The sequence below is a fragment of the Cheilinus undulatus genome, linkage group 17 (assembly GCF_018320785.1).
Source record: "Cheilinus undulatus linkage group 17, ASM1832078v1, whole genome shotgun sequence".
NCBI lineage: Eukaryota > Metazoa > Chordata > Actinopteri > Labriformes > Labridae > Cheilinus > Cheilinus undulatus.
In genome coordinates, this window is record NC_054881.1 from 3,322,545 (window position 1) to 3,338,569 (window position 16,025).

The following is a 16,025-nucleotide window of genomic DNA, read 5'->3' on the forward strand; positions in this document are numbered from 1 at the left end:
CTCTCTCTCTCTCTCTCTGGATGTAATGTGTCGAGCCGCCGCTCTTTGGAGCCGTAATCCTGGGCTCTTACGCCGGGGCCCGTCGAGGCCCTGAGTGTCAGCAACACATTTTTCTCTGCCACACACACACACAGGCTGCATCAGTGACACCTCCGAGCTAAATATACCGCGAGTGACAACGACAGGTGACCGGGCTCCTCCACAGACCGCCGCCCGGACACCGGAGGTCACAGGGTATACGACTGTGACTGTAACTATGTGTGTGAGTGGAGGGGGTGGTGTTTGAGTGTCACCACTGCCTCTCCTCACAGCGATCTGAGCTCAGATCCAAACGCAGCCCAGTTCTGGGTCCCCCTCTCCTCTAAGCCAGCTGGTCTGGCTTAAAGTCACTTTTCTTTCTTTCTTTGTTTTTAAAAATCCTTTCTTGTTTGATACAAGGGATTGAGCGAACTAACCCACAGCTGGAGCTGCTGGGGAACCTTCCAGGTGAAGACAGGACAAAAAGCACAGGTGAGTGAGCTCCAATAGATGCTATCAGTGGCTGCTAAATCTGATGGAAAACTGAGATTTACAACATTTTTGTAGAAATAAAGGGTTTACTAGACTGGAAAACAGTTGACAGTCGGAGATGGACATGGAAGTGCAGTAAACAGGTGTCTTCTTACATTTTTGACCACATGGGGGCAGCAGAAACAAGCTTTTTACAAAATAAAGTGAATATGGCTGATGAGATGGCAAAGTCCCACTTTTTATGACACTCGACAAAATTTAAGTCTAATATTTTTGGTCTTTTTGCTCTGTTTTGGGTCTCCACCAGTTATGGGGAAATTGACGTAGTTTATTTGCTTGAATATGTTCACCATTATGTTTGTTTAGTGTTTGTTTTTTGCTGGCTGCAAAATATCAACCTAAGAAAGTTAATATATTAATGATATGCTAATATGCAGTATTTCATTTGCATACATTTAAACACTCAAGTTTAAGTCAAATATTTCCTTTGTTTTGACTCTGTTTTTGGTCTCCACCAAATCCTGAGCAAAATGTCTGTCTTTTTTTTTACTTTGCTTGAATACCCATACTGCTATTCTTCTGTTTAGATTTTTTTATTATGATTATTGGAGAAAAGAAGGACTTAAAAGAAGGTGGTAAAGTTTCCGGAAAGATATACAAGGAAAACAGGAAAATACATATTGCTTTTGTACAAAATTATTGACCTTAGAAAATTAAGTGATATTTCAGTATTTTTAAGTTAGCCTGTATGAAATACATAACAGCAGCAGTGGCATTAGCCTGCAGTGATTTTAGTGAGCATTGCTCCTTTTTAAAGGACTCACTGGCATACCGGCCTGGAAGCTAGGCTATACAGGCTAACAGATGGGTAGCTACAGTTTCTTTGGTGAGTTTTTTAAAAAAAATGGGCCACAAAACAATGTTGATTCAAATGTATGTAACACCAAAAGCTTTTGAAAGCTTTTATTTTTTACCCCGAAAGCCTCTGTGTTATTGTCACTATTTTGCATTGAGGGCTTTGGCTACGATTTGCGTGCACTTGCACTGCAAAACAGCAACAAAAAACACAGAGGCTTTCTGGATATGAAATAAAATGCTTCAAAACAATTTTGATAGTGTGTACTTTTTGACTCATTATTTTGTGGCCCATTCTTACCCAAAACTTGCTCAATTCGACAGAGAAACTGTATCCATCTGTTAGCCTGTATGGCCTAGCTTCCTGAGTCCTTCTTAGAGGGTCAATGCTCACTGAAATCACTGCAGGCTAATGCCACTACTACTGCTATGTACCTCATACAACTCAGTTTCAAAATACTGACTTGACAAAAGGCCCAGGTATGGCCACTTTTTCGACATCTGAAAAAATTCAAGTATAATATTTCCCCTCTTTTGGCTCTGTTTCTGGTCTCCACTGACTCCTTAGCAAAATAACTGTCTTATTTGCTTAAATATTTTCACTGTTGTGTGTCTGTCTGACTTTTGTTTTGGATTTCTGGAGAAAAGAAGGAATTACAAGACAGCAAAATATTTTCCAGGAAGAGATAGAAGGGAAAATGTCCAATATTTCCTTTTTTATATCTCTGTTTTTGGTCTTCACCAATGTCTGGGTGAAAAAACGCTGTTTAGTGTTTGAATATATTCTCTTCTATGTCTGAATGGTTTAAGTTTTGTCTTTCTGGAGAATAAAAGACTAAAATACTAAAAGTTTTCAGTTAGAGATTGAAATGAGGTGGGGAAACAGGATTATCAATCTGATGATGACATAACGTTGCTTCTATGCTCACTTCTTTTGACATTTGTCAAATCTGAGTCCAATATTTCCTCTCTTTTGGCTCTGTTTTTGGTCTCCACTCACCCCTGAGAAAAATAACTGTCTTTATTTGCTTGAATATGTTCACCGTGTGTCAGTTAAGTATTTGCTTCAACTCTATGGAGAAAAGAAGGAGTTTGATAAATGCAAAATAGTTTCTAGAGAGAGATAGAAGAGATGACAACTTGGAGGCTGCAGGATAGTGACCTCAGACAGTACATATGACCAAGCAGTTGGGGAAGGATGGCTAGAATCCTGCTTTTTGACACTCAACAAATTTAAGTCTTGTGCAGTCTCTCTTTTTTGGCTATATCTTTGGTCTCCACCAACTCCTGAGGGAAATGTCTTTATTTATTCTGCTAGATGTGCAATTTTTCTTTGCTGTTTATGAAGTAGTCAACAGCAGTGGATCTCTATGTTTATGTCTATATTCAGAAGCTTGATAACCCTCAGTTACTACCATCTCTTGTTACCTCATCCAGAGCTAGGGATCCTCTCAGGAGGACGTCAAAGATCTCAGGGGGAGCTTAAAGTATTTCCTGCTCTGATGCAAAAGCCTACTTTCTCAGGGTTTTCTCTGAAACAACTACAACTGATGTTGAGTTTTGACGCCACCATGCCTCTTTGGAAAAATGGATGGGAACCACTGAGTTGTTTAAGAGGGACAATTTTAGAACCAGAACTTTAGGGATGCTCAGGTCCTGAGGACTCTGTGGTAATCAGAAGAGTTCAGTACTCATCAGAACAGATACTATTTCCCTATGTATATCGTTTATTCAGTTTACAGCAATACAAACTGAGTGACATGAGTTTTAATCCTCAAAATATATCTATATATCTGTTTTTACTTTTAAATTCTGCATGTAGTTGCCACCATCTATTTTTTCCCGCCTCCCTTGGACCAGCAGCTTTACCTGCCTGATACCATGACCATCACATGTCCTCTGATTTCTGAAATGGTCATTTAAGAGAGAAAGCAAAAAGAAGAAAGCAGAAAGCTTTTAAGTGTTATTTTTAAAGATCCTACCTCTAGGGGAAGTAAATGTGTATGCCCACATTACTACAGTATTCTAATACAAATTTAAGGCAAAAAAAGAAAAAAGATTCATTCCAGTAATTAAGCCTTTATTTTCTGTGTTTTTTTATTATTGTTGTTGTTTGTTGTTGTTGTTTGTTGTTTTTATCTCTGCTTTGCCTTATTCTATAAGGGTCTGCTTTAATTATTTCTAAACTACAGAAATGTGCTAACATCAGGTTTCTTTTTTGTGCAATTTCAGGTTGTTTAAAATATCATGCTTCTTGGCCCCTTTTTCAGGGATGCTAAGATGATATTTGGGGAGCATCAGATAAAAATCGCCATCTGAATTTTGGGTAAATGCCAGAAGGGTAACTAAATCATGGGCTGTTTAAGCCAATTAGATGGCTCATTATTTAATCAGTTAAAACAAACAAAAAAGGAAAAATACAAACTATTTTAATAATTATATTCTTAAGAAGGTTTTTAATAGGAAATGGATACTGATGAAACATAAAGCCGTTGAAATCAACCTAATTATAAGCTCTAACAAGGGCTGTCAAATAATTTTAATTTTTAATAGTGATTACTCTCATATTTTCTGTAGTTAATTGCCATTAATCACATCCTTTAACTGGATTTTAAAATTCCACTATTTTCCATCCAAAACTGATTTTGTGTCATTTTGGATTGTTCTACTAAAGGTAACTGACTTCCTGTTTGGATGCAGCCATGCTTTTATAGGTAGATCCAAGATTTTAAACATCAACTTAACCATGGAAAGAAGACTTTGCTATGGATTGAAAAGGACATAAGTGGCCAGTTAAAAGCTATATGATTGATAACGCAAGGGGCACATGACTTATGACAGGGATGTCCAAACTTTTTCCGCTGAGGGTAACATGCAGAAAATTTTAAGGATGGTGAGCCGACTGTCATATACCTCCCCTTTATGCTATCAAAGTTAGTCAATCCAGTCCAATTTAGGTACAGATACACTTATTGATTCTATATGCTTTAAAGTTTATATCAAGATAAAAAGCACATAAATGAATTGTCTTGTCAAATTGTTTGTTTACAAAATTAGCAGGGTAGCACAGCCTAGTGTTGAAACTAAAACATATGCCAGTACAAATAAATTCAGACCACCCTCACATACCGTGATTTTTTTCTGTCTTCTTATTGACAGACAGGTTTAGTTTTGTGTTACCTTCCCGAACAAGCCCCCAAAGTAACATTAAACTATACCAATCTTTAAATATGAAAACACAAATAAAATATACACTACAGCCAAGCATGGCCTTCAGGTTTTATTGTGGGCCATTTTCACTTATGTTTTAGCATTTGCTGTAGGCTAATTAAAAATGGGCCAAGGCCTGCATTTGGCCCCTAGGTCATAGTTTGGACACCCCTGACTTATGGCTCATCCACTGAGCTGTCTGTGAGTTCTTTTTAAGTGAAATTAGACAAAAACAGGCAGTGGTGTATTTATTTTACACCACATTGTCTGCACAGAGAAGCTGATGTGGCTTAGCCACAGTGAGCTGAAAGGGACAATAAAGCATGAGATTAATCATGATTTTTTAAATGAGTGCACTAATTTAGTCATGATAAATGCAATTATTCTTGACACCCATAGTTTTAACTTTTGAACTGCAAAGGTATGCATTTTGATTGTTTGATTGGAGTATAATTCAGTTTAATTCAAATTTATTACAGGCTTGAGGTCCACATTAAATAACAACACAACACATAAAAGGACAGCACAATACATACATTTTTAGAAAGGCATCATAAAAGTTAATAAATAAAATTTGATATGAAAAAGTTCCAAGTTGAATCAAGTTGGCAGATAAATTTTACACCAGATTTCTTAATACAGCATGTAGAGCATTTACTTGTGCTTGCACTGCACTATCTAGGTCTCTTCAGTAATTATCTCATATCATCATTATAGGCTACTGTAGCCTCTGCACACTTGATTTCTTATAGTTTATCCATAAGTTTGCATTATCTACTTCCCTTGTCATTGAAATGGTAGAATCTTAAGTAAATTTGGCCAGGTTATCCGCTGACCAAAAGATGACTGTCTCACAGTTACAACAGCACCCATCATATCACAAGCTCTCTATATTAACAGCTTGGTTGGTGTTTTTTTTTTTTTTTTTTTTTTTCGAAAGAGCCAGTCTGTTACAAATGCCAGGGCCTTTTTTTGATCCCAGTCCGCCTACGCTGTTTAGTGAGATAATATTATTTTTAGGCTTTTTTATTTTACAGACGTGTCATTTAAGTACTGGGAAAGGCCTCATAATGGTTGCCCGATAATACACAATACTCTGTGACATGTCCTGCATTCAAAACGTTGTTTAGATAGTAGTATAATGGTTTTAGAATTAAATTATGGCTGGACTTATGGAATGAATAAGGGGAACTGTGTTTTCTTTTTCTATAAAAAGTGTTTTAAAAGGAGTGAACACTTTCCAGGAAGTCTAAATGTCACAATTTAATAAGCACCTGTAAAAGTCTGATGCTAAAATCCCCCCTGATTTATCAATAAAAGGGAGTAACGTGTATTTCGCTCTGAGTTGTAGTTTCAATAGCGTTCGCAAGGAGGCAGCCTTGAGCCTGGTGTGTTACACAAATGTTTGTCCGCGTAATTCCACTGTTTGTAGGCATGAACCTGTTGAAAACAAGCGATAAAATCAAAGTAACAATAATAAACCTGTTAAACTGCACTTTATATGCTTCAAATGACGTGTTCTTTTAGTTTTTATTAGCTTTTTCCATGAGTCCTCACTTCAGAGCTCATCTCACGGTTGTCGTCCTTGTTTGTTTGCTTGGTACGTCGTCTCCTGACGTCCAGGTGCTGACAGCCTGAAGCAGCGTGTCTCCAGGAGATTCACGAATGGACTGAACCGCTGGACGGAGGAAGAGAGAGCAGCAGGAAGAGGACAGAGAGGTAAGGCTGTTCGCGGGTCTCTGTGGATGTGTTAAAGTCCATGTGTGTGGGTCTGAGTGGGTGGGTGAGTGGGTGAGATGCGGGGCGTGCGGGTTTGACACGCCAGGAAACAAACAGCAGCGGGATAATCCTCCTCTGGTGTGTCCGTGGATCTCTTTCCTTCACTCTCATCTCAGTAGATCAAGTGAGGAGGAGAGGAAAACGTCTCTGGAGAACTTTCTGGCTCCTCCGCTCGGTTTTTGTTTTCTCACCGGGAGCTTCAAGTTTCTCTGCCCGGAGAGGAGGCTCGTGCAACGGCGCTGGTCGGTTCACGTCCCCCGGCAGACTCGTCAGGACACTGGGGAACTTTTCTGTGAGGAATGAGAGAGTTGGTGTGTCATTTTTCTACAGAAACTCGGGGTAAGAAGAACAGATATAGCTTATGTTAAAGCTGGAGAAGTTTGGTTTTCATGTGAACCAGAACATGCACCGTGTTTAAGGGTAGATGTTTTATTTCTAGGATCGTTGTTAGATTTAAGTTTCCTCTTTGACCGTGTTTTTATGCCAACATGAGCCTGTGCTACATTAACACGTTAGTAGCCAGGGCCGTACTGAGCAATTTGGGAGCCATGGGGTGTCACTTGTGCCCTATAAAGCCCCCTTTGTTCGGATTAATCTATGATGTGAAATAATACATTTACTCAATGCTAATTGAGTCACTCTATAGAGGCATGCATTCTTCTGTGCATAACCTGTACTAAAACATTTCACTTGGGAAAAAACATTCTGAATACTTTTTTGTATTGAATCTGAAACTACATGTTTTTTTTATCAATCCTACTACCTTGAGTGATACATTTTTTATTATATGAACCACTTATATGGATGCCAAGAGACACAAAAATATATAGCGAGTGAGGGCAATATTTTGAGGCCAGATCAGACTTTTCCACCATTTAGGAAACAAAAAGTATAAACATGGTCATCAGAAATATAAGACATTTAAAAACCAAATGTGAAATAAATATTAGAATGCATAACATAAGTGTAATTGTCCCAGAGTCATGTCTCTGAAGTTACCATATTGAAAACTGACTTTTATTTTGAAATTAAAATCATGCTGAGGATATCTCTTGACTTCCTGTGCCCATTTCTTGATAATCTATGTAGAAATGCCAGGGATAGATCTGCTAATCCTCCATTTTTTTTTGTTCAAAATTATCTGTTGATAAGGGCTGAATGATTCATGAAAACAACCTAATTGCGACTGCAATTGAATATGCAATTATTTTTAGGTTCCTCATCTTATATATTTTTCAATAAATACTAGCAATGAATTTTTAAATTATAACCTACAAAATACTAGAAATTGAATATACTACGGCAAAAGAATTAAAAACAAATAGCTAGTTGCATTTCTTTGGCTCATATTCCAAATTTAATATCAATTGCTACATTGAAGGGATGATCATTTTTATGTCATCTCATTTTAAATAGTAAAAGAGGAATTTCTATTCAAAAAAAAAACTTGAATGTTTGATGTGCATAAGTATCAGCTGCAAAACATTAGAAATGTAACTGGTATTTTGACACATTTCAAGTTTAAGAAATATTGCAGCTTTTTTGATTTTTAAAATGCAGCAGGCCTTATTGCAATTTAATCTGATTGGGATTAATTGCCCAGCCCTATTCTTGATTATACATGAAGTTTTTACCCACTGGTGTTACCCACTTTTTCAGGAACTATTCATTAATTATAATTTCTCAAATATTTTAATTTTTGAAATACATTTATTGCTGCCACAACAACTGTTGCCATTGAGTTGCATTTAAAAAAATATGTTTAAAATAGAAAAAATATAATCTTCTGTTTTTTTTTTTTTTGTTGTTGTTTTTTTTGCATTCCCGTAATTCTTCAGTGACTCTGATTACATCTGCTAAAGAGCCTGAGATGTACTTTTTCCCAAAGTCTCTTTAATGTGGCTAATAGGATAGTGTAACACCAGTGACAAAAATATGGTAGATTTATCTTTATCGAATGCCACCTTAAAAATTTTTAAAAATCTTTCAGCTTTAATTTATGCAAATTCACGGAGCAACAAAGTTCTTTAATAAAGTACAATAAGATGAATTGTTAGGAACATATTTATTAGCTTTTGCATTTACAGCTGTAAAGGTGCATATTTCAGTTGAATGATCCCATTATTGATTGTGGCTGTTTGTTTGCAAGAAACTTAAAGTATTTACAGCATAGCAAAGAACGTGTTAAGATTCTTTTTTTTTTTTTTCAACGACAAAAAAGATCCATCATACTTGTGACTGGGATAAATGGATAATCTTTCATTGGTAAATTGACCTGTCTAGATGGCGTTAGCAGGTCTGAGCTTTTTGCGACATCAGTTGCCTCCATGCCAGGTAAAGTGTTGGGATCGTATTCATTGTATGTAGAAAGTTTTTGATGATAATTGCAGCGTACAGGTCCATTTAGAGCTCTAAAGTACTAACTTTCCTCCATTCACTCCAATGGCTGTCCCCCACTGCCTGACAGTGAACAGACATCTGTGATCATGTGACTATGAACAACCTTTATATATTTTTCTATTCAGGACTGTTGTCAATCAGATTTCCTCTTCTTGCACCAGTCTTTTGAGTCAGCAGGTCTTCCTGTTAACATGTTAGTATGCAGGACCATGACGAGTAATTTGGAGGATTTGGCCAAACTTGGAAATGGGGTCCCGCTTGTGCAAGTCCCTTCAGTTTAAAAATAATCCAGCAATGTGAATTGTAGGGTCTAACATAAATGCTAGTATTAATTAGAGATGTTTACAGGCAAGGTTGCTCCCTGTATAAGTAAATATCAATTAGCACAACAAAAATGGGAGTTTGAGAAAATAAGAAGAGAAACACATTTTATTTTTTCACTCTGTCTATTCTTAAGATCTAATCTTTTAAAATAATGCCATTTGGCAATCATGCATTATTTTATTAAATGTAAAATCATACATCTTTTTTGGATTTTTTTTTTATTGCAATCAGAACAGTGGAATTTGCAGTTCTGCATTATTTTTTGTGGCATTGCACCAGCTTTTGATAGTTTTAGCAGAGAAATTATCATAAGCCCAGGTATGCAAGAATATATATTAATACCCTGTACATATGTAGTAAACTCTGGCTATCATCTTTGCTCTTTACTGACTTTTTACTGATTAATTAGCAATTTTGAAAGCCCAGCTCAGCCTTTCTGCATAGAGCTGATGTTATCGTGACTTTGGATGTCTATTTTTTGAGCTTCGGTTGATGCGCCTCGCTACGTGTGTGAGTAGAGCGTCAAAAACATGGCATTCCTGGAATTTAAAACCAGGTTATACTGACAGTGTTGCAGTGTATTCCTGCTGTTCTCACACTGACTAAACTTGAAAGACTTTACAACTGGCTTTGCAATCTGAGTATGATTCACATGGGTTGATGACCTGGTTTCATATCTTTAAGATCTTTTATGATCTATGAAGGCTCTCCTGTCTCACCTTTAAGGTGCAGAATGTTTGTGTTTGGGTGTTTGTGACGTAGATGACATCTTCACTCTGTGGTTCAGCAGCAAGACGCCTCTGTGGAACTTTAAATATTTCTCATCTTCTTTGTCTTGTGTCATCAAATATCTAAAGAAAACATGCCTCAGACACTTTTCTCTGCAGCCTGCATCACTCTGTCATGTTTCCAGCCGGTTGGATGGATGACTCTGATGTCAGTTTTATGTAACTTTAACCAAAACAAACCAGCATTGAAAGAACTGATAAGCATGAAGTTAGTGTGGAAAAAAGTCATCGAAAGCTTTCGTTTATTGTCTGTTAAGAAGGAGCTGAGGCATCCTCTTGGTTTAAAAGAAGAGTGCCAAACCTGCTTTCTTCTTGATTACCAGTAGGGGGTGACTGCATTCATAGCACAAAGAAATTTGGTTGTCTAGACTCAGCCATAGCCTCAGTTTCAGAGCACTTCTCAACCGTGCTGATTGTTGCTAGGCAACTAACATGAACTTCTTCTTCCCTCAGTTACCAAATTGGAAAAAGCTCCTCCTGCTGATTTTTTTCTATCCCAAATAAAACCCTGAAGGAATCCTGCCATTAGTAGCAGCTTCACCCTCAAATTCCACATACTCCATCTGAGCACCCTTTCTCGTCAGTCTTTGTCATTTCATTCCACAGCACACGCTGAAATCCATGCCTTAAGTGCTTCACTATTCTTCTTTGCTAAGATACATGCTCGGTCTGTTTCCAGTAGAGTCCTCAGTTTTAAATAATTAAAACCAACATTAACAAAGTGGCACCGTACACTTTTTGTTCTTTTTTATGCTTTTTAGTCATTTAAATGCAGAAATCTCGCAGTAATTAAATTGCCAAATCTGCTTTAAGAAAAAAGTTTATTTGGCGAGCTTTTTTGGTGGAGGTGGCTTGTAGGAGGATGAGCATATGACTTGATGCTGGTGAACTGGAATAGAGGTGGCTGGGGTGGAGGAGGGTTGCAGCATTTACATTGAGAAAGAATAGAACTGCTTGAACTTCCACTGAGATCCATTTCAATCCATTTCCATGTTTGTTTTTCCCAAAATGATTTTATTTATTAGCCCTGCAATTGACTGGTGACCAGTCCAAGGTGTACCCCGCCTCTCGCCCAATGACAGCTGGGATAGGCTCCAGCCCCCCCAGCGACCCCGAACAGGATAAGCGGTATAGAAAATGGATGGATGGATGGACGGATGGATTTTATTTATTCAAGCTTATTTAACGAGGGAAACCTTATTAAGATCAATAATCTCATTTATAAGAGTCTTCTAGCCAAGACAATTGGCAGCACTTTCAACAGAGTCACAGACATAAAACATAAAACCTCTTTGAATACCTTTAGAATGATGAAAATGTCGATGCTGATTTACTTCAATTGGTACAGTCCCTTATTCCCCTAGTACATCGGTTCCCAACTTTTTTCTTCAGGGCCCCCCCTACTCGCATTGAAGAAAGCAAAGCCCCCCTTGGACCCACTCGGAAAAAAGTACACATCATTTGAAATTGTTTTCACTGACAAAATCCCAACATAACAGACCCATATAGACTTGTTCTTGACTAAGGATCTATGTCTAAACTATCCATTAGTATGACAGTGCATTAGGACCACTCTTGGAAAAAAGAAAGACTAATTTCGAGAAAAAAATCAGGTTTAAAACATTGATTCATTTGAAAAATTACATTTTTATGACTTTAAAAGCAGTAAATGTCCCTGAACTCCACATAAGAATTTTTAAGGTTAAAAAGCCCCAAAGTCAGAACCCGACCACTGTTTACAGCTTGGTTTCTTGTGAAGTTTTGACTTTACACTGTTGTAAAAATAGGATTTAAAAAACTTTTAAACTTAAAAAAAGTGTATTAAAAAAATACGTTTCTAATGTCAATTTAAGACTTTTGAAATCCTGAAATTTTGATTTTTTTTTCTTGTAAATTCCTGACTTTTCAAACTCTGAAATGTTGTAAATATAAGACTATCATCTGAAAAATTTGGATTTTTTCCAAACAAAATTTTGACCTTTTTGATTAGAAATCCACAGATTCTCCTTATATTTTAATTTTTTAGGTTGGCCCTATACTCTTTTGTACATTGGGTTTGTAATCATGATTTATTTTTATAAAGAACATCTAATTTTGACAATGTCAGGGCAGACAGGGTCCGGCGCCCCCCCTGAAATCTGAGCCCCCCCCCAGGGGTTCCTGGATCCCAAAGGGGGAACCACGACCCTAGTAAACATTTGCCTACTGAGCTCAAGGTCTTGATCTTAAGTTTTAAGTCTTCTCAAATATGACAGGTGTCAAAATACAGTCTCATTCAGAGTAAAATGCACATTAAAGTAAAGGTATGTTAAGGAGTGGCTACCTCGGCCACCTTTGTGTCCAGTATGGTCACTTTCAGTGCCAAAAAACGAGCCAACAGGAAGGAAAATTGTAAAACTCGTGGCTCTGAAACTGTAGTCCTTAAGCCAATGGGCGTGGTCGGTGTAGCTTCGTCCACTTTTTTTTTATAGCCTGTTCTTTTGCGTGGATGTGGCGGAAGTCAAGCACGTTTTTGCTAATTTGTTGTCTAAATTGTTTACAAATCCACAGCGGCTTTGGCTCAGGGGGAGGAAGAGCCGGCCGGCCGCTAATCACAGGGTTGGCAGTCCAAATCTCCACTCTTCCTGTCCACATGTCAGAGTGTCCTTGGGCAACATGCTGAACCTCACCGTGCTCCAGATGGCGGGGTTGCTGAATGCCGTTTTTGTGCGAGAAAGGGTCATTTAAAAGTATTTCATTTTTAGTTTAAGGGCATTAAAAGCAGGCCATACTAGCTGTTTGTAGTGCACCCATGCTGTCACAGTACTAATTTAACCCTTTAAAATCTTCAAAATGTACAAATTCTGCTGTAATAAGTTTGTGCACAGATCTGTCCTAAGGTCCAAAAAGAGTCTGCATGCTGTGGAGAAGTTGCAGACGTCGCTGTAACATCATTCTCGTATGCTGAGCATGTGTCGTGGCGTCTGTGCCACAAAGTGACTCACTTCACTTCTTATAGCGGGGCATCCCTAACCAAACCACATTTGTCAGATCAAGTTTCCTGCCCTGACACCCGAGACCTTAAAAGGGACTTATTTAGTTGCTTTTTAAAGAAAGGCAGCATCCTCCCCTGCCTTGTTTCACATCCAAACAAACCATCTTTCACTTTTATAATTGGCCTACATTTAAGCACTCAGGCATTAAAAAGTCCCTCATTTTGCTGAAGGGGGTTGTGTTATTTTTCCATCAGTGATACCACAAAGATGCTTCCCGCTCATCACTGCAGTAATAAGAGAAGTTCACAACATATTGTTGAGTAGCCTGCAGTCAGAGAGGCTCAGACAGAGGAAGCCTTGTGTCTGAAGATGTTACAGTACACCAAATGTTGTGTTCTGTATGTTTCTGTGATTGTCGTGTGGTTATGCAGCAATAAAGAGTCGTAACTCTGAAAAGAAAATGATCTTTGCACCTACAATCTTTTATTATGTGGATAATCTGTGTCATTAAGGTGAATAATAAATCGCTTTGATTGCTGGTGTTATCTTTCAGAGTTCAGGGAGTTTACACTGTGATCCTGGACCAGGATCCTTCGTCTTTCTTAAACATAATCGGGCGTCACGTTGCCTTTGGGGACCGGGCATTGATGGGTCTAAATTTGGATTCTTTGTTAGTTAACTGGCATGTAGTACACTGTGTACACTATCCATGTGCAATGACTTTCACCGGGGCTGTTCCCTCTCAGTCCTGAAGCTGGATACATACCAGGCAATGTGGAACCAAGGCCCAGCTCCTAGCCCACTTGACCCCAAGGTCTGGTTCCACTTGGTCCATGTGGATGCAAGCACAGTCTAGTTGAAAAGCTGGTTTAAGGCACATGGGAACCCAATCATGCATTTTTTTTTTTTTTTAATCAGGTATGCATTTCCACCACACACACACACACACACACACACACACATATATATCTATATCTATATATAGATATAGATATAGACATATATAGATATATATTAGGGGTGGGAATCACTAGTGGACCCACAATACGATATTATCACGATATTTGGGTCACAATTCGATATTTTTGCGATTTTAAACATTTTGCTATACAGTGAGTTTTGCAATGCCATATATTGTGATATATTGCGATTTATACCATTTTTTCACCTGTTTAGCTGATTTAGCACTAGCCTTGCCCTCATGTTTGTCATATTTCTGCAGTATTTTATTTTCATGTAGCACTTCTTGCTAACCTCGTGTCATGTCCATCTATTTCATGCCCTGCTTTCATTCCTAATGTTCTTCCCCTGGTGCTGCCATGTTTGTTGTAATAACTTTCTCCTGCTCTATAACCCTCACCTCTGCTGACCTCACTGGACAAACAATTGATTTTATTTTTCCATTATCATAGACTTGAGTTCATATTAGCAATTAATTTTAAAAAATCGATACTCGGTGGAGAAAACAGTAGAATATATCACCAGACAAAATATCGTGATACTGTGCTGTATCGATTTTTTTCTCCCACAGTACTTAACACATTTATTAGACCACCTGTCATATTTGTCAGAAAAATGAGAACAGAACAGAAAACAGAAAAATGAGTTTTAGGGGTTGAATGTTATGCTTGATTCATTTCTGACTTCTCAGAGAAGCTCAGTGAGCCGGCTCAAATTTGGGTATAAAAAGGTGAATTCAGTTTGAAATTCCTCATTCCTGTTCAAAATGGTAAAATGTGGAGAGCTGACTGAAAATGAAAGAGTCCGCATTAATCAAATATGATTAAATATTAATCAAATCGCAGTTAGTTTATTTTCCCAAATCGTTCAGCCCTAGTTTAAACCAGGAATCCACCAAGCAGCCAAAGCTCCATTTTCATCATCAGCAACAGGTAACCACAAAAGCATTCAGCACGTTATGTTCTGTGGCCTTGTTCTGGACATATTCGTCTGTGAGGTGGCGTTTTGGTCTAATTTTCATGACTTTGCTTTCACTATCTTGTGGTAAAGAGCAGAAAGGAGAGGCCTTGTTTCTCTCTGCCTCATCAGGCAGAGGATTTGTGCTGATTTGAGTGTTACATAGAATTATCAGGAGGCAGCAGCTGTCTTTAGTTGACTTTATTAGCAAGACTTGACTTGGTCTTGACTTGGCACATATTCGCTAAGGTGTGTCTTCTAACATCACTGCTTGTGTTGACATCACTCATGTATCCCTACATCTTATACTGCATGAAATAGTGCCGTTACATTATAATAGTAATCTAGAATAATCTTATCTTAATGGTCAGCCTTTTTAAAGAAGGGGCCACTCCGTTTCCTTTCTTTCTCGTCTTTTGCAGGCTGTATTTGCAGCTACTTCAGCATCATCATACCAACATGTGGCTGGTATCAATCATGCTGTCACACTCCTATAAGGAAGCAACTTACCACTGGCTGTTGAACTTTTTTGCCTCTTTAGAGTCCTGTAATATTGAGTAGGCAGACTTTGTTAGAAATAGGTTGCTCATGCTTACTTTCCTTGTTTTTCCAATCAATTCAGATCCAACTTTGCAAACATTTGAGGTCTAAAAGAGAGAGCATCCACCTTCTGTCCGTCAGCCACCATGCAGGAGATCTAACACCCTTCCCCCCTCGCCCCTGACCCTCCACCGACCACCCGCCCTCCCCGGCTCGCAGACACCGAGACACACAGAGTGTCCTGCCAAGAAATACAAGGGCAGTGCCACATGTCACCCATTAGCCCTCAGCGGCGTTCTGCTCAGACTCACAGTACGTACATCACATATGCACACGGGCCGCTCGCATACAGCCAAACTCTCCCGCTGCAGCTTCAGCGTGTTGGAAAATCATTGGCAGGGGAGCAGCTGAGGACTGCATGAGATGGCTGATTTCCATCGCTCTCTCTCTTGTCTGTGAAACCAGAAACCAGTCGTATTGTTGTTTGGGGTAAAAAGTTCATTCTTTTATTTTTGGAGTCCTTCTGCTTTACACTGAGCCTAAAAATAGCGCAGAGGTTTGTGCACGTGGGCGTGTGGAGGGTGAGATGGGTGGAGATTTGCTGTCATCCTGGAAAAGATCAAGCTGCGTATTAAATCATACCTACAGATAAGAGCACACACCCACGCTCTGATTTTTATTGTTTTATGCAATCTCCCCTCAGCGGCTCACGTCTCGGTTTGGCCTA

The 16,025-nt window shown here is 38.5% G+C and overlaps 1 protein-coding gene across 4 annotated transcripts in view; it reads left to right on the plus strand.

Annotated features, from left to right (window-relative positions):
* The first annotated feature begins 273 nt into the window (after window positions 1-273).
* Window positions 274-16,025, plus strand: part of LOC121524854 (myocyte-specific enhancer factor 2C-like) — a 64,009-nt gene continuing 48,257 nt past the window's right edge. The window contains exons 1-3 of one of the 4 annotated variants that reach the window (XM_041810383.1): window positions 275-510; window positions 6,199-6,294; window positions 15,381-15,610. The gene's annotated coding sequence lies outside the window, so the exon portion shown is untranslated. Of the gene's footprint in view, window positions 511-6,198; window positions 6,295-6,409; window positions 6,694-15,380; window positions 15,611-16,025 lie in introns of those variants that run through there. The other 3 variants (XM_041810385.1, XM_041810382.1, XM_041810384.1) reach the window with 3 other exon arrangements.